The sequence below is a fragment of the Rhinolophus sinicus genome, linkage group LG01 (assembly GCF_036562045.2).
Source record: "Rhinolophus sinicus isolate RSC01 linkage group LG01, ASM3656204v1, whole genome shotgun sequence".
Lineage (NCBI taxonomy): Eukaryota > Metazoa > Chordata > Mammalia > Chiroptera > Rhinolophidae > Rhinolophus > Rhinolophus sinicus.
The window spans coordinates 188,138,979-188,159,231 of NC_133751.1; the positions used below are offsets into that span (position 1 = coordinate 188,138,979).

Sequence of the window (20,253 nt, forward strand, 5' to 3'; positions counted from 1 at the left end):
GTAAAATAAGACCAGGTCTTGTATTAATTTTTACTCCAAAAGATGCATTAGAGCTGATGGTCCGGCTAGGTCTTATTTTTGAGGAAACACAGTGTATATTCATTCCTGGGTAAATAACTGCATTGTAGTTATTCTATACTATCAGCTAAATTTGAAACTGTAATCTAAAATGAACACATAAGGGAAGTTAAGAAATTAAGCCAAATAAATATGTTAATCTTTAAAACTGATTTTAGAAAGTTTTATATAACTATTATATGTAAATTTAAAATGTAAATCCTAAATCATTATTTTGAAAATGATAGTTATCTCAATCAATCTAGTAAATTTACGTTTAAGAAACATAATTGTTCAGTTATGAAAGCAATATAGCTAGGAAGCAGAAGGAAGGAAAAGTTATTTGAACTCTCTGATAAATATACAGAAGTAATACAGTGTATATTTTCCACTCTTTATCCATCAAGAAATCCAAGATTGCATTTACATTTAAAAATGTATGTTCTCTCAGAAGTCCATGTACTAGAGAGTTTATTTAAGCTGATAACTGAACTTTTCTCTCATATTAGTTGTCTAGACAATTTAACTTCCATTTTAGACACATACTCTCAGAGGTAGAGCTAGTCAGTTCTTTGTCACAGCAGATAAAATAAGCTCACGGCCAAGAATACCAGCGCACTATTTTTGTCAGGTGCATATCAACATTTATGTTGTCACCTACACCCGCAGAACATTTAACAGATCTACTGTATCTACATTTCCTAATTATCTGATATCTATTTTTATATTTCCTCAATGACTCTCCCCAAAAAAGGCCATGAAGTGACCTAGAATGTGAAGTAAAAATATGTTTTGTTTTTTTAAACCAAATACATAATGCCCAGATTTTGTTTGTTTTATAAAATCTGGTCCAAAATGATTAAACTTTCAAATTCAATTCACACTAAATTTTGCTAATGTGCTTCACACTAAACACTAAAACATTTCAATGAATGTTTACATAAACTCCTGAAAAAAAAAATGGTGTGAAACACAAACATCAAGTGAAAACAAATTGTCACATCACATTTGTAGTTTATTATTTTATACCACTCTGGTATTTAGCTCTGTTATAGCATCATCACACACTATCTTAACTATTATTCTCTGGAACTAACACAATATTTGTTGAAACTTTAAAGAACAGGAAGGAACTTACCATTCCTAATTCTCAGGGCTGAGGTACTTAGGAAAAAATGGAAAGAATCAAGGGCAGCAGGAAAGAAATAATTAACAGACCCCGTAATGATTATTAGTGGTAGAAATACTAAATTCAATTTTTCTCTACGTTAAAATATGTGTGTTTTTTTTTTCAGGCACCTCTGCAAGAACTCAATTTTCTGTTTTGATGTGTACTTTTCATTAATGAAAATAAAATAAAGTGGTTTCTGATATAGGAATTAGCTTGGCTTTGGTGTTGATGTAACATGAACTTGTCTGGCACAGCTTTATCTAAAAGAGTCATATCAGATAAGCCTGAGTGCTAACACAGTAAGTCACAGCGTTGGGAAACATGCTTTGGCAAGCTCTGCAGAACCCTGACTCTACTCATGGAAATAATAACAAATTTCATTTTTTAGAAGTGTGATATGCAGATGATATATAAATACCAAAGGAAGAAAAACATAGCTAATGTTTTGTGTTTAATTTACACAAACAAAAAAATTAATATGTAAATTATGCCTTACACAACTAACGATAATTATTTAGTGGTGTCCATGTCTTCTAAGATTTCCATCATTATCCTCTGATGCTTTATTTTTGATAAATGAATACAACTTTAATTGATTCTTTCAAATTATGCTTAATTTTGTGACTTGAAAAACATCATAGGGCATCGGGAGTCACCAGAGCATCCAAACCAAATTATGTGGGAATAATAACTATTGGAGAGCTTTACAGAAAGAAAGTGGTGTTCTCTCATTTGATTATTGGCTTTCCTTGTATAACTCTCCCCTATAAGATTTGAAAAAAAAAATAGTAAAAGGAAGAAAGAACTGTTAAATTTTAAAAATTTAAGGAATTCATGATATGAAATTTAAATAAGCCTTAATGGACTTTGTGGTGGAAAGTTTAAGTATAACATTTTATAATACAATGTTTTAAAACACAATTTAAAGGGATTTCAAGTCCATTCAGGTAGCTTCAGGCATTATGACATCCAATCCCTATTCAGAATTTTCTATTATATATTTCTGGATGGTATGGTACTTTGTCAATTCCTTATAAAGCAATTAAACTACAAACTTTAGCACCTAGAAACATTTTAGAACTTATCAGTAAAATGAAACAATTATTGCACAATCACAGAACTGTCATCCAAAAAGCTCACAGGAAAAGAAAGAAATGGTGAAACGCTGTCATTGAAACTGAACTCATACCTTGAAGTGAAACACTTGGGTGTTTCACCATCAAATTCATATCTGTATGACACTTAGAACCATGCTGGGGAAAATAAAAATCACCAATTTTGGTAAGGTTCCTGCATAGAGAGCGAGAGAGTCTCACATATTACTGCTGAAAAGTGTGGCCACAATACCTCAAATCTTAGCACTTTCCATTAGTTAGAAAGCTTCCTTCAAATCATTATAGAAAAATGAAATTAAAAACACACATTGACTTACAGAAGACCGAGTAGAAAAGTAAGGAGTCAGTGTTATTACTTGTAACTAGTAAGCCATGAGAAGGACTGCATCTGAGTATTCAAAAAAGAATAAACTGTTGTTTTAATACTCATTTTTTCATACATTGTCACATTCTAACAAATGGTATCTGTTACAGAATGTAAGTTGTTCTTAAAAATAAAAATGTGAAAATAGGAGAAAGTAAACCTAAAACTCAATGGACTCGGTTGGAGATAGTTCAAAGCCTAGGGCCATGGACTGCATGAGCCTGTGGGGATACTGTGAGTCCATGTTTTTCTTCCCTGTGCTCAGTCTTCCAGTTTGATCACTCAACATTAAATTCTTGCCTCCTCAGAACAAAAACTGATTTTGAAAACTGATTCAAAATCTGTTCATAATAACATTAATGATTCCATAATAGTAATTTAAGTCTTAGGCAAAGAAATAGCAAGTATAACTTGAATGTTTGGAGAAGTTTTTAACCACAACTCTGCTAAATTTTCATATTAGAAGGACAGGAGAATCTATGGATAAGGCCAGAAATATATGTGATCCTATTTATGGACCTATGCTTTCACAAACAAGAGATGATTACCCAGAATCTATCAGAAGAGAACATAATGAGTTTCAAAGGTGCTGATACAAGTACCATGAGGGGATATGGTAAGAGATGTCTTCAAAGGATGGGAACATTAATTCAAGATTTTTATAACAGAAAAACTGAGTTAATTATTCCCCATAAGTCTTCGACCTGTGCTGTCCAGCAAATACCCACAAGTCACTTGTGGCCATTTCATTTTGAATTTGTTCATTAAAATAAAATTAAATTAAGGATTCAGTTTCCCAGTCACACTAACCACATTTAAATTATTCAATAGCCTTATATGATTAGTGTTGCCATTTTGACAGAGCAGCTATGGAACATCTCCACATGGCAAAAAGTTTTATTGAACAACAACTGTCTAGATTGTCTACAGTCTCTAACAGTGAAGAATACAGTGGCTATAAGTAAAAGAAAACTTGACGAACAGAGATTCAAACCAGAGTTCCTTTTTCTTTTGTCATAGTATGAAGTTCAGAGGTACATACTTGCTGACATTAGTTTGAGTGCTAAATGATGACAAAAACAAAGCACACCCTTTCTGTATTTCTCTTCTACCACTTTCATAGATTTGATAGGTTGTGAGTGTTGACCTTACACTTACAGAGAACTTCCAAGTTATAAGTGTAAGGCATTACAACAAAAGTGCTGAAATTTAATCAAAGCAGACTAATACTTTTAATATGCTCTTATATTTTGTGGCTGATCTTTAGCTATATGTTCCTTAATGTTGTATTATTTAATTAGATATGAATTTTCCTAGCTGTGAACATGACCATTTCTCTAAATATTTGGGCTAAGACCTTTGTTAAAACTATTCCTGTCCAAATAAATAAAGCTGAGACTCAACATTTACTGAGGAATAAGTACTGCATAAGATCAATTCTAATAAAACAGGCAAATACTTTGCTTTTTTAACCAAAAGAGGAAAGGCACAACAAACAGATATTCTAGAAAGTTCTCCATGAAAACCTAATTTAAAAACTTGAGTCACTTAAAAAAACACCGGATGTTTTAAAAAGCAATAAAACAAAGGAACAAAAAGTGTATTCCCTTCAAATCAGCTATTTTGCCTGATAATATTAGAACACTTTGAAGAGATAATGAATGGTTCAAATCTATTGTTTGAGGTCTACGATCACTAAAACACAAATATGTGTCTATTTCATGAGGTTGTAAAATTGTAGACCATTCTCAGAAAGATGCAAGTTTCCAAGACAAAGCACATCGTCATGAAGCATATTAATGAAGCAATCCGTCAATGAAATGACAAGATCAAAATAAATATAAAAGTTATTAAAAACACAACTGCCACCACTTATAATATGGCTGAATTTTAAAATCTGCATTTATTTTGTTCCAATGAATACAAATATGATTCCAGTTTGAAATAAAAAGCAAGCAAAGCTCACACAGAAAATGCCTCAAATGCATATTTCAAGGGATACAGTAGATGTCACGTGGAAAAGGTGTCATATATGTTGAAGCCCTACCCCCAGTACTTCACAGAATGTGACTATATTTGGAATGAGGCCCTTCAGTAGTGATTAAATTAAAACAAGGCCAGTCGGGCCAGTGACCTTATAAGAAGAGCCACTTTGGATACAAAAAAAGACACCAGCAATGTGTGGGCACAGAGGAAAGACCATGTGAGAACACAGAGAGAAGGTGGCCATCTGCAAGCCAAGGAGAGAGGCCTCAGAGAAAACTGATTTGGCTCACACTTCATCATGGATTTCTAGACTTCAGAACTGAGAAAATAAATGTCTAATATTTAAACCACCCGGTTTGTCATATTGTGTTATGGCAGTCTTAGCAAACCAATACTGTGGAAATGAATGATTATTGAGTGAATTTCTCAGCTGTTCCAAATCGTATGTGTTCAGGGATGGTGACATTGATTTTCTTTGTTTAATAATACAAAACTTGGGTTAATTATTCCCCACAAGTTTTTGGAGCAGTGCTGACCAAATTTTTGCCACTAGCCATATGTGACTCTTTAAATCTAGATTAATTAAAACTGATAAAATTAAGAATTTAGTTCCTCAGTCATGTCAGCTACATCACGTGCTCAATAGCCACAATAGCTATGGCAAGAAAATGTTCATTTTCCTTTTTATTTTCATTTGCCCCAATAAATAAAGATACAATTAGAGTATGTATGAATATCTTGCTGCTTGGATTATACCAATAGAGAGAATCATGTTGCTAAAATCATACAAGAGCAAATGACCCTCACATAAATAGATTAGCACAATATCATCTTTCAAACAAGGAGAGTACTTTATAAAATAATGGTAAAGAATGCACTAAATATGACAACAGAAATCAAGACAAAAAGCTTGACCAATAGACCATAGATTCTTTTCGGTGAAAAAAACAAAAAAAACAAAACAAAACAAAACAAAAAAAACTAATAACTTATTAGAAAATATTGGTCCAGCTAAGTTAAAACAGCATAAAGAAAAATTTGTTACTCTCTTAGATACATTAAATGAAATATATAAATGTATTCATGTCATAAAAACAAAATGAATTTAAAAAAATGAATTGAAGTTCACTTGTAGAGTAGCATCACCTTTTTTGTGTGGCAAATCAAATTACTCTAAACCATGAAATGAAAGCAAAAAACAAAACAATAACAACAACAAAAACTTCATTAATAAAATGCTTGTTTACAATCCTGGCATACTAGAAACTTCCATGGTCCCATTTCACAAATAAAATCTAATGTTATTCTGTGCCAAATGCAAAATTCAGTCTAGTCTTGGAGGATACCTGTTTTTGTCAGCTTCAACTGAAGGCATGACCCTAAACTTTAGATCTATAGTCCATTAAAAAAATAATAAAAATGTTGAAACAAATTATTAGGGATTATTTTCCAGACAGAAATAATCTCTACCAATATTGTATTAGTTTCCTCTGTATTTCAGAAATTTTTCTACTCTAAAAATCTATGCAGGGTCTCTGAAACTGCTCACTAGAACATAGTTAAGGTAGATATTGAAAAAACAGGGAAGGAATCCACACTTCAGTATATTTATTAGCTCTTTTTGGAAAAGTGGAGTGGGGGATCAAAAATCTTGAAACATCTGGCTGAAGAGTTAAGGAAGAGCTATATCATAAGTTTTCGGGGACAGAGTCAATACCTATTCCTCATTACATCGAACACATGACTAAGTCTGGCCAAGCGACTGAGTGTAAATATTTGTTGTAACTTCCAGGCCAATTCAATTAAGTACCAATGTACCTCCTGTACTTTTCTCTTTTCCTTATATGGTGATTTGGGAGGTCACATGTTCTCGATGGTGTAGCCACAGGATGGAGAGGAGTGGCTGACCCATACTGACCCTTTATATGAGAGAGAAATCAGCCTGCACTGTATTATGCTTGTCACTTCTCAGAACAATGTACATCCATTGCTGCAGGATTTATCTATTATCTGGCACATCCTCACCAATGAAGCCTCTTTATCTATTTACTTCTTTTATTCTACAGAGGTATTTGTAATAGTCTTTTTTTCCGCATGCAGGTGACTAATCAAAATAATATAATTATTATATAAATGAGGTTTAAGACAGTTGTTCCTAAGCAGCTTCACATAGGTAAACATCTACACTTAGAAGCTTGCAGCAAGTTTAAATCTAGGTCATGGCGGTATTTCTGAATAGTGAAGAGCCAAGAGATTCTTGAGGTGCTTTGCAATTTTAATAAGTCCTATGTAAAGAAGACCAAAGCCTGAGCATGAGGAGGCCACAGGAGAGAATGGTAAATAGAAGTTTCCGGATCAGATCAAGGTGTTCCACCAAATAATCTCAGAAGTGTATTTATATGCAACGCAAAGGTGTACACATAAAGTCCACACTGACACACTCGCACGCATGCACACACAAACATAAACACACACACACACATTGGAAAACAACTTGGGTATTCCCGAGAGTCTCATTTTTACACCAGCAATTTCACAAGGAGAAAAATCTTTTTTTAACTTTAGACCTGCCTCACAAATCTGTTTACAGACAGACAGCGAAGTGGCAATTGTTCCAGAAAACAAGAACTTCCTTTATCGGGTATTTCTGGGTCCCAGAGACTCTTTCATGGGAACTTGCATTTGCAGAAAGAGAAGCAAGAGAAGATAATTGGAAACGAAAGTAGGCATAAATCACTTGATATTTCCAAGTGGCTTTTACTAATTGGAGTTGGGCCTCGGAATGCTTGTATATATGCTGGTTTTCTTTTCCTTTGTTTTATTTTTCAGGAAGTCCTTATTAACTTCATATTGAATGCAAAGACTTGTGCTAGGCTTATGAGTGCTCTAATGCTGAATAAGAAATCTCTGTCCTCAGGGAACAGTCTAATAGAGAAGATAAGACTTTGATATTTAATTTAAATTGTATATGTTAAAGTTATTGTCTATTAAAATTATCTTCAATAATTTTACAATAATAAGTAGTCCATATTTTAATAATACAAGCTATATTTTCAAGTTCAATCATTTATCATATCTTTCCTTCATAAATTACATTGCATTTTACTCTTTGTATAGCCTTTTGTCCATGTCAGCCCAGATGTCCTCGTATTTTATGGACACGACTACTACATCTTTGATAAAACTCTGAAGAATAATAACACCTTATTTTACGAGTATGAATCCTAGAATTCTGTATTGTATGATCCTAAGCAAACTGTCAGCATTAAATAAACTTTAAAATGGGCTTCTCCAGAGCTAGTACAAAAATAGTCTGTAGTAAACAATGACGTTCACTCCCTTTGGAAAGAAGAGCCCTGATGTACAAACCTACTGAAGTCCTTACATACAGTCAATGAAGGTTGAATGGCATTTGCCAAGCTTTCGCTTACCAGCTGTGGAAAAATCCAAGAGAGGTAAGACATCAGTATATTAGAGCTTTAAGGCATAGCAATGCTGCTAGTTATTCTCATAATTGTGAGCCCATTTTCCCCAGCTTCTCAATAAAAGACATTTTAAAATCTCATCTATCATTGTAATATACTCACACTCATCTTGTCACAGCATTTAAATAAAAACTAAATTTTAAAGGGTATATGTAATATTCCCTACTATGGAGCTAGAGATAGTGCAAGAAGTCAAAATGTTATATTAATAAGCATGGTGAAAACACTGCCAACCTACACGTATGTCACCTGTTCCCACCTCAGCTTCCAACCTTTTCCAAGGAAGTTAATCACATCAACTACAGGGAAATGTGTGATGTACATTTCAGTCCCACTGGGGTTAAGGGGAAAGCACCAAATAAAATTAAATGAATTCCACTTCATGTAAAATGATATGTTTCAAATAAACTTCCAAAGGTAAAACAGTTATTGTATATCCTTACAACTATATTCAACTTTGAGCATAAAAGCAATTCGACCTTTTCTGTTAAAAGCTGATTCTGTTAACAATCCTAATATTTTTAAATAATATTTACTGCTCTAAGCTACTGATTGCACACTGTTTCAGCCAGTACTTTGAAGGGGACAGGCAACCATTTTGCTGTGCTGCTCCTCAGACAACTACACAAATTACATGTTATCACAGGAGAAGCAAGACCCCATCAATCAAGTTGTACACACTTCCATCGGCCACGGGCAAGGCCAGTTGGTCTGTCCCAGATGTCCCACCCTAAACTCAGTTTTTATTCACTTTGGTGTATAGAAAATATTGTTAAAAAAGAAACTGAAGGCTATACAGATGGTATATTTTGTTTCTAGCAGCCACTTCTCAACCCAGTAGTAAACTTCTTTTTAAGTAACCATAAATCATTGATTAAAAAAAAAGCCTGCCAATTTATCACATAATATTTAAGTTTCTGAAAGAAAAGTGTTACTCTTTGCCATTTTCCATGCTTATCTACAAGTTAATATACTTTTTAACAAATTCTTTTTACAACTGCCTATACACGTTCTCAATTTTTAAATCATAATCTCATAGCACTCTTCCTTTACAGATGGATAGACTGACCCACACAAGAAGCATCCTTTGTATGATAATTTGATCTTCCCAACTTTTATCTCAGAAAGATGAGTGCTCATGTGGAGGCAAATTACTAGAACATTACCTGTAATACTGTTTTCTATGTGGAAATAAAACAAAAACAAATTGCTCGGTTTTGCTATTTATGTAACTTGTTCATAAAAACATTTTATTGATTAAGATGTTGACAGATTTTAGGTTTTATGAATCAAACATAAATGTGTTTTGTTCTAATATTTTGTCATTTTATAGGAATTTGGTGGCTTAAGAAAAACTTAATTTTAAAATAATTTGAATTTTAATATATGCAAACAAAATTTCATAAATATAATGCATCAGGGATTATATCAGTGTCTTATCTTTCGAAAATTAGATGGAGCAATTTGGTAATCCAAAAGATAATTTCTCTCTAGGCTTTTTCTTTTCCTTCCATTTCCTCCTTTGTTTACAACACGGATCCTTGCTAATATTAATTCATTTGCACAATAAATTTTAAAGTAAAACAGATTCATTTTCTTTAAATATCATACAGTTACTTCTTTATTGTGATAAATTATAAAGTTTCTTTTGATGGTGTCCCCCATTATTAAGAAAAATTAGTTAAGACCAATTTATCAAACAAAGGAGTGTGCTTATCCATTTATCTGTGAAGCAGAAATGCTAGGAGAAGATGACTTTAAAAACAGAGACCATGTACTAGCCATTGCAGAAAGTAATTAAAATATATTATCTTGTTCCAGATAAGCTGTGAGGAATAGGCAAAAGATAATTTAGCAGAAATTTATAACAAATCTTTCAGAGCTTTGTTTCATCAACCTTCATATTTGGAGTTGTTCCACCTTTCTTTTTCCCATCTTCATTTCATGGAAACATACACTTGCCCACAGTAAAGTCCAGAAACTGAAAATGGTCTCATAAATGCATCAACATTTCTCTTTTATCGGCCTCCTTAGGATGGTTGGACACCGAATAGTGCAGAAATGCAGCTTTCTATCAAAGGTACAGTGTGCTGCCGTGCACTGAGTGGGAGATTTGAAATTGTTCAGACTTATGGTCACTTGGTTACCACATTACACTGCAAGAATATAGTAAGTAAGCACAGTGGGGGTGGGGGTGGGGAGGACAGCATCCTTTCTGAGCTGTAAGGCTTTAGATAATGGACAAACAATGATGGATTTCATGGTGATGGATTCTTTGGATTTCCACTGGCCTCGTCGAGAATCTCCATTAAATTACTCTTGAACATAGTGTACTCATTCCTTTCCTATTTGTCAACGTACATTTTTTAGGCCAAATCATACTTTTTAGACCCTTTCTAAATGACTTCCTATAGATGTTTTCAAGTTTTACAAACACATTTGCTGGCCACTAATAATACTCAAAACATAATAACTACTATTTATACTTCCATTTCTAAAAGAGTAGAGTCTTATCTTCCCACATAGGAATATATTAATTTAAAAGACCCAAGGACTATTTTAGTCTTTCCAACAGAGAAATTCATAAAATCCTTAAATGACCTGTGCTATTCATGGTATATTATTGTTATTGTTTAACTACTTCATATGCTTAAATATTTTATCTTAAAGAGTATTTCTTTTATTACACAGTCTACATTTGGTAGCCAGCAAACGGTACTTGTTGTCAAATAATTCAGTCACACCTTAGCTTGATTCTGTTTGAAAATATTCTGGTTTAGCTCCTAAAATATGTAAAGCTCCTAAAAAGTAGTACTTTTTAGCTCCTAAAAAGTAAAGTACAATTGTACTACAGACAAATAATTTGTGTGAAAAGTGTACCATTCAAATAGTGGAGGATTATAAATGTTTTTATGGAAACAAATTTTTATTCCTTGACTATATCATTTATGCAGCATCTTAGTTAATTGCAGTCTAGGTTTTCAATTAGAATCTCTTGGTTTTTAAGATTTATTTTCATTACTGGAATTCTTTACATATATATACACATATATATGTATATAGAGTTTTCTTGTCTAAATTATGAATCATTAATTTAAGTAACATGAAAAAATGGTAGCATAGAATAGTCTTTACCTGGACTAAAGATCACAGAAGCTAAATGATGCAATTATTGACTACTTATTAAGACTGAATTAAAGAACAGAATAAATATTCATACTTTAATAATATCTTAGCAATAACTCAACAGCATTAAACATTGGATTCTGAATCTAACTTCAATTATGGAAACTTGGGGTTAAAATATGTTCACTACACATGAAAAAAGAGAAAAAAAACTTGCACTGCATATAGATTAAGTTAAAATAGTATATTATCCTAATTTGTGGCATGACTAATTGGTATAAATTATTCTATTTCAGCTCCATCCTAGCACAAACTATTTAATATTGCTTATGAGAATTCTTCCTCTGGAGACCCACAAGATGGTGGAAAAAAATAAACCAGTCCAACATCATATATTGACACACAATTTCACAATAACTATAGTTCTAAAAACAACAAAATCCTGAACAAGGCCATTTTTAAAAGTTTAAACTCAGAATACTATACCCTACCTTACTGATACTATTGTATTAATATACATTAAATTAGCTCTAAATTTCATATGTGGCAGCTAATCAGAAATATTTAATTTTTGTTAAAACTTGGAATACAGTTTTGCTTTATATATATGATGTTCTCCTTTATAGAAAATGAGATGATCTGTATTAAGAGAGCAGTTTTCTATTCTGCCCGATGGTTCAGATATGCAAGTATCCAAAACAAGGTGAAATATTTAGAGGAAAGTCAACCAATAAAATCTATACCGAAGGCTGAACAGGAATTTCCAGCGTTTTGTTTTTTGGCTAATGCATCCTTTTTTCCCTAGTTTCCAACCTCACAAAGAAGAGCAGAGGGCTAGCAAACACTGGCTTAATTATCCCCATCAGTCTCAGAGACAAGGCGCTTAAGAGTTTTAGCTGCTGTAAACACTCCCCTGATAGCAGATAAGGAATCTGCTGAAAGGAGGTTTTGTCTGGGGAAAGCTCAGGGGCACAACAGTTAATCATTAGTGCAATATTGTATATGCATTACTACATCAAAGGGAACAGAACCCAATATTCTATTGTGAAGGTTTTCTGTTTTCTTAAAGGTAAGAAAACGGATGCTCACCAGAAAAAAAAGAGACTTAAAAAAAAATTACATTTGCTGTAGAAAACAAAGCATGTTCTACTTTTAATTCATTTTTTTCTTCAAAAGATAATGTCATTGTGGTTTGGTTTTTCAATATGTGCCTGCAGAGATATACCAAGTTTCCACTGAAGTCAAAGATGCAACTTTTGTCTCAAGAAGAATTTGCACCTTTGTATCTAAATGCATTGATCAGAACCAGAGAATATCACATAACCTTATTTTATCACAACACTAGAAGTAAGCCTATGTTCTTCTTCCATATCAGTCTGGATTTGTCTAGGAATCTATTTATGGAAAACTGATACCTCACTGCCCCTAACAAAGAACCCTTCTATCACTTCAAAATGAAGGCATCCACAATGACCTCCTATTCTTTAAATGTAATAGACTTCTCATAGTCCCATAATCGGAAAATCTTAGAGGCTTCCAAAGCCTTCAAAACATCTTCCCAGAGTTAACTTCCACTGTCTCTCAGCCCTTCTGCCACTGTGTTCTAGGAAAACAAAACTTTTTGGTGTCATAGACTCCTCTCCTTGCCCTTTCCCACATCCTGGCCTTAACTAATGCAATGCCCATCCTCCAGCCCTCATCTCTACAAGTTCACCTTTCCTGGAAACACCCAGGTGCATCTCTGACTGCCTTCACAAAACATCTCTATTCTCCTTTCCTTCATGTAGTTAGAAGTAATTCCCTAACCATCCACCCCGCCCGCCCGCAAACTCCTTTAGCAACTTTTTATCATAGTAATGTCTGTTCTAATATGTTGGTACATTGTAGGTTGTCAGTAAGTGTTGCTAAATGACTGAACTTAGTGGAAACTGTCTATTTTTATTAGTGATTATTGTGTGGATGTTTCGTGGGATCTTAAGGGGGTAAGACAATCCTTTTGTACCATAGCAAGTGTGGTCACTTTCAACCTTTCTAGGTTTCATAGAGGGGAAAATTTAACTAATATTTGTGGAATACTTACTATATGCAGCAAGCACTATACTAAATATTTAACATCTTAATAAATCTACATAAGATTATTAACGTGTAATGCTGCCCTATCAGTGTGTTTCTAATATCATATAAATTGTCCACTTTTCATTTCTGATGAACTATCTGGTGCTATACACTGAGGCCTACTTAACTAATACCTTGTGAATTAGTCATGTTGAAACATATGTCTCATTTAGCTATTTATAAGTTCAAACTTTGCTATGGTCACATCTGATATAGCCCTATTTTGTTAACAGATGTTTCTCAGAGGAAATGTTTAGTTTACCTCTTAAATCATGGCCAAGTCAACATGTATTCTAAATGAGGGAGTTCACCTGCAGTTACTTCACCCCTTCAAGTACCTTTTTATATGGTCCATGTACCTTTTAGACCATCAAATTGATTATCTGTGTTGCAATATTCTGATATTGCAATATTCTAATACCTCCACGTACATCAACATTTTATATGTAAATGTACACTTTAAATGTATATTTGAAATATATAACATTTTAATAACAAACATTTTGATAAATAAAATATGTATAATAAACTGTAGCTATATAAAGCATATAATTTGTATATACTCATTTATAACTTTTAAAAATAGTTTCATGAAGGAAGTTTTTTCTAGGTTATAAAACTTTTTGAGAAACAATTTAATTGAACATTTCAAAGAGTTATAATAAATACCTCATATCAAACTATAAATATTTTATGATCTGTCGTTACAAAGTTTTGAAGTCAAAAGTCGCCATTTCAGTTTTCTTTACTAGTAAAATCTGTCAAAAACATGATTTTCAAATATTTAACTTAATACTTCCAACAATATGCTAAAAAAAGGCTTAATAACTTGAAGTAGAAATAAGTTAACTAAAGGAACAGCCAAATGCACAGCTAATTTTAAAGAAAAAGACTAATAAGGCCTATAGTAAATCCTTTTAGATCATCATTGACAATGTGGTTTATATTTTAGACATACCCACATATCATGTTTTCTTGGCAACAACAAGTCTATTTTGATGTGCTAAAAATTTACTCCAACTCTTTTAAAAAGTATAACTGTCACTTAAGTTACTTATTTTGATTTTTTTCTCCTGACACTGTTACCGAATATGTTCACAGATGCTGAGCTACAATGCCCAAAGACTGCTATATCTTTGTTCTTAAATTTAAAAATGGCTCATAAATAGCCACATTTCCTAAATAGAAATCTTCATTTTATAAAAATAGAGACACAGTCATTGCCAACAAAATCTTTATGAATATGAAAATAATTCAATATAAATGTTGAACAAAACTTTGCAATTTTGATCTGAGTAACAAGAACATAACTTAAAACACATACACAAATGCATATCTAGTCTTTCATAAGCAAAGTTATACTTTTTAAAGGAGCTATCATTTAACAAGTCTAATTATAAAACAATTGAACTTTAAATATGATACGTAATTGCCAAATATCATTTGTAGCTCACTGCATCTAATTTTTTCCCCACTTGTGCCATGATAATAAAAAAAGGGCATTACTTGCCTATGAAAACATAAATTTAAAACATGAAAATTCTCTCTAGTCTGACTGCATAGTATGTACATTGGTTTAAAAATTGACTAACAGCAGATATTAAATTTAACAGTGCATTATATATAGCTAATAATAATTATAATACCAAATTCATATTTATGCAGTGTGATATTATATATTTTTAATTGAAAATGTCATTGGATAATATAGTTTTAAAGGTATACAAAGTTGATAATTGTGACAAAATAGCACATGCAGGAATTTTGGGCAAAACATAAAAAACAAAAAAAATGAATTTATTTTCATCATATCTAGTTAAGATATTATTAAGGAAAAGACCATTCTGTATAACTAAAGTTAGAAAATGAAATTAAGCAGACCCTTCGCTGATATTTATTCTCCCTCATTATCATTGACAACAGGAATATATCGTGTATGCTTCATTAAAAAGTAAAATATATATGAATGTGTAAAAATAATAGAATATGCTAATATAATCTTTATTTTACTGAACTTTTTTTTCTTTTCTTTTTTTTTTTTTTAAGGAAGGAGCAGTTCCCAGTGGCCCATGCAGGAATTGAACCGGCAACCTTGGTGTTGTTAGCACCATGCTCTAACCAACTGAGCTAACTGGCCACCCCCTTTACTGAACTTTTAATATTTCAAAATGTAGTAATATTCTTATTCACCCTGAAACAATTTCAAATCCAACAATACACTTAGATAAGAATCAACCAAAGCCAGTTATCTATATTAAAAAAAAAAAAATTTACATTTGACAACATGTACATCAAAGGCACCTGCATTTGTTGCTTTCTTAAAAAAATAACTTACACATTTATTTGAAAAACAGGTACGTAGGAATTTGTTAGATGATTCAATTTATATATGAATTTACGATGGAAAACAATTTTGTTGCATTTTACAACACAGTGGAACAAATAAAAATATAAGTTTTGTCTACTTTGTTAAACCAATAAATTCAATGAAATCATATAACCCATTTAGCTGCAGAACAATTGATATTTCCATGTGTAAACTGTTACGGAGTCACCATGTAAACACAGGCACAAAATATCAGGACTTAAAACATAAATATTGTAATTCCTCAAATCCAATGCTATAAAACACAGCTCTTGATATTTGCATTTGATTTTCTTTTCAACCTATTGTTAAGCAATTTCGCAGCTACACAGGCCTCTCTGCATGCCTACGTACTACTCGTAGATTTACAAAATTTTCAAGAACTTCCAATTCATTGTTTCTCCTGATTTCCTCTATGATTTGAACTCTGACAAACACCAAACAGGTAATGGGAAGAGGATCAAGGGTAGGGATAATTGTGATTATAGATATATGCTAATGTGTGAAATGCTCTAAGAGGAACCATGAAATCCATCTGGTGGGCACTGTGGAATGGCATGATTTCATGCATCTTTAAGAAGCTGGTCAGTTTATTAAAGAAGCGACATAGTGAAAATTTATTTCAATTGTGGAAGATTGCATATCTCCATATTGAGATAAAACTTCTTTCTTTGGCTTCCTGGAATAGTTCTGATTCCTTCTGCGATTAGCCATTCTTTTGAATCAACCTAGCATACAGCTAGTTGATTGTTTCGGGAGATGGGAGGGAAGGGAGATGGGAGACGACTCGGGAAGTGATTCAGACCATGGATTGCCAACAATCTTACACTGTGCACGCTTTCCTTTTCCAAGTTGTCCTGTGCCCAATTAGAACCTGATTTTTTTTCCTTTAAAAAAAATGAATTTCTGTCTCAAGCCCCTTGACTCCTACTACTGCTAATAAAGAATTCTCAGTCAGCAATTTGCAGAGTAGGGAAGCCAGGGATAATGGAACTGGGCAGCCTTTACATGCAAAACAAAACACCAAAGAAAGGGAATAAAAAGGCTGTCAAACAATGTAAGCTTTCCCATACAGCTTATACTTATTTCTTTTCCCTTTAAAATGTACCATAAAAAAAGCTGAATCAGTTGTGACCATAATGATGCAAAATTTTGATTATTATGGCAAATTATACCTTCGCTATTCAAGAGAGGGCAAAAAAGTTTTGTGGCTCATCAAAAGAAGCTGGGAATGAGAGCCAAGGCCAATGACACTTGTGGTGGTAGATTAAGCTGTGAGCAGACTCTAAATAAATTCCATTCTCCCTCATCCCAAAATACACTATTCTGGCTATTAAGACTGACTTGCATTCTGTCCATGCCAGTACACTATCCATTCAGGATCCCTTATTTCAGTGGGAGACAGGGAGGGCAGTCTTCTGAATTAGGAAGCTGCAACAGATTAGTTGTGTGTGTGTGTGTAACAGACTGCTAACAATGAATGATTACAGTGTCTGTTTAGAGTTTAAATAAATCACATATTTTGTGAAATCATGGAGATCATTTAACTAAAAAAGAAAGAAAGAAGGAAAAATATGTCCACTCATTTAATTTTTGAACCAGTAGTTAGCTTTTCTGTCACCTCGAATACCTAACTAAAACCATTCTTTAAGGAATACAAAATCATAAGACTTAGGGGAAAAACACAACGCAAATAAATTGTAATAATGCAAAAAAAACTATAACCATTCTAAAGTGAAATTATAGAAAATAAAATACTATTAAGGACCATAAACTAATCGACATTAAAAATATTGACAATCTATTGCAAATTCTGTATTACCATTCAAACTAAATTAATTATAAGCACAGAAAAAAAAATGACCTCTTTTCAAACTCAATTTTAATAAAAATTTTTCCTTCACTACAAACAATTTTATGAGTTTAAAAAATAAAGGACAAGTGCATATAGGAAACAAATATTCCTTGATAAGTCAGTAAAAGGACTTACCCATATTTAATGATATCTTTATCTTATTTATATATATGCTTTATATTTTTTCATCTACAAATCAAGAGAATGTTTTCAAGCTAACTAGCACACAAAGAACAAAACATGTGTCCACATTTATAAGAACTCATAAATAACTGTAAGTACATATTGAGAAGAATAGTTTACTATTAAGGAAAAATGTCCTTACTCAGTTTCAAGAAGTATATCTTGAAGGCAAAAGCCTCCTCAGTCACGTCAACCAAATCAACAATGGCAATTACGGACATGCAGACGCAACCCTTTCAAATCCAGGGAGGTGCCCTAAATATATCTCATATGTTATTCAGTGACAGTGAGGCAAAGAAGACAGGTATCACTATCTCAAGATACAAGCCTCCTAACATGTATAAATATGATTGCCAAAATCTGCTTAGAGGTCATGTACATACTAGTCATAGAATAAGAATGACATTGAAACAAATATTAAAATGTTGGTTTTGATGCTTACTGTGGAATATCTGACATAAACTATGATAATATTAAGAATCTTGACAGTTTTAATTTTCTGGCCTAGTTTATGCAAGATAAGATTGCAAATATGGTTTTCTCCAAAAAACAATAATGAATTAAAATGACAATTAGACTATTATCTCAGCTTCGTTGCACTCCTTATACATCACAGACGATAAGGAAATTTATGAGGGGAAAAAAGAATATTGACCTTGAGCAGCTCCATGGTACAAATTATATCTTTCTCTGCTAAGGATACAAACATCCTTTAAAGAAAACTTGGGATCATATAGTACATGAATTAAACCAGAGAAGTCAACAGCTACCAAGAACCACACTGTTGAGCTCTTGGAAATTATTGCTATGAAAAAGTGTAAATGATAGATACGTGTTAATATGTCTAGGTGATTTCCTCATTAATGATATATATTTTCCTCATAAGAATATCATCAATAAAATGCATGGATATATAACTTAAAACATTTAATACCCCTTTCTGAATATTATAAAAAATTGCTTATAAACTTTTCCTGCTTTCATTCCATTTCTGAATATTTATCCAAAGAAATCCAAAACACTAATTCGAAAAGATATATGCACCCCTGTGTTCACTGCAGTGCTATTTACAATAGCCAAGACATGGAAGCAATCTTAGTGTTCATCAATAGATGACTGGATAAAGAAATTGTGGTACATATATACAATGCAATATTACTCAGCCATAAAAAACAAATGAAGTCTTACCATATGTGATAACATGGATGGACCTAGAGAGTATTATGCTAAGTGAAATAAGTGAGACAGAGAAAGACAAATACAATATGATCTCACTTATATGTGGAATCTAAAGAACAGGATAAATAAACAAACAAAACCGAAACAGACTCATAGATGCAGGGAACAAGCTGATGGTTGGTTGCTAGATGGGAAGGTGATTGGGTGACAGAGTGAAAAAGGTGAAGGGATTAAAAAGCACAAATTGGAAGTTATGAAATAGTCAACGGGATATAATGCATAGGGAATATAGTAAATGATACGGTAATAATTATGTATGGTGCCAGGTGGTACTAGACTAGTCAGGGGGAATCAATTTGTAAATTATATAACTTTCTAACCACTATGTTTTACACCAGAAATTAATATAAAATAATATTGAATGCCAACTGTAATTAAAAAATTTTTTAAATGGGAAGTGGGAGGTAAAGGAGAATAAGAGGTTCAACTTTCCAGGTATAAAACAAATAAATCATGGGGATGTAATGTACAGTATAAGGAATATAGTCAACAATATTGTGATAGCATATTACTGTGTCAGATGGTTGCTGGACTTCTTTAGGTATATAAATGTTGAATAACTATTGTGTATATCTGAAACTGATATAACATTGTATATTAGCTATATTTTAACAAAACTCTTTAAAAAAATGTTTTCCTGCTTTCAACTTTATAGGTTAAATCATATGATTAAGAAAGAGAATGCGTTCATTTAAATAAGATTTCAACCATTGTCTTCACAAAATTTTATGAAAGTTATAAAATAATTCAATAGTATATAGTTTTTATTTAAAATGATTAATTATAGTTGTATAAATTAATTTTAAATTGATAAGTAGTCTTGTAATGGACTGAATTGTGTCCCCTAAACATTCATAGTTGAAACACTTACCTACTGTAACTATATTTGGAGGTAGGGCCTTTAAGGAAGTAATTAAAGTTAAACAAGGTCATAAAAGGGAGCCCTCACCAAATAGGATGGTTTATTTATAAGAACAGGAAGAGACACTAGGGATCTCTCAATCTCATACACACAGAAGCAGCCATATATGGACACAGCAAGATGGCTGACATTTACAAACCTTGGAGAGAGACCTGAGAATAAAACCGATTTTCCTGGCACCTTGATCTTGGACTTTCCAACCTTCGAAACTGTGAGAAAATAAATTTCTGTCGTCTAAGCTACCCAGCATGTGGTATTTTGGAAAGGCAG

At 32.6% G+C, this 20,253-nt stretch overlaps 1 protein-coding gene and 1 non-coding gene across 8 annotated transcripts in view; both read right to left on the minus strand.

Moving 5' to 3' along the window:
* The window catches only part of ERBB4 (erb-b2 receptor tyrosine kinase 4), a 1,035,063-nt gene that overhangs the window by 862,398 nt on the left and 152,412 nt on the right, over positions 1 to 20,253 (minus strand). The gene's annotated exons all lie outside the window — the stretch shown is intronic.
* Positions 15,483 to 15,556, minus strand: TRNAV-AAC (transfer RNA valine (anticodon AAC)). Its single transcript has one exon. It is a non-coding gene; the product is annotated as a tRNA-Val (tRNA).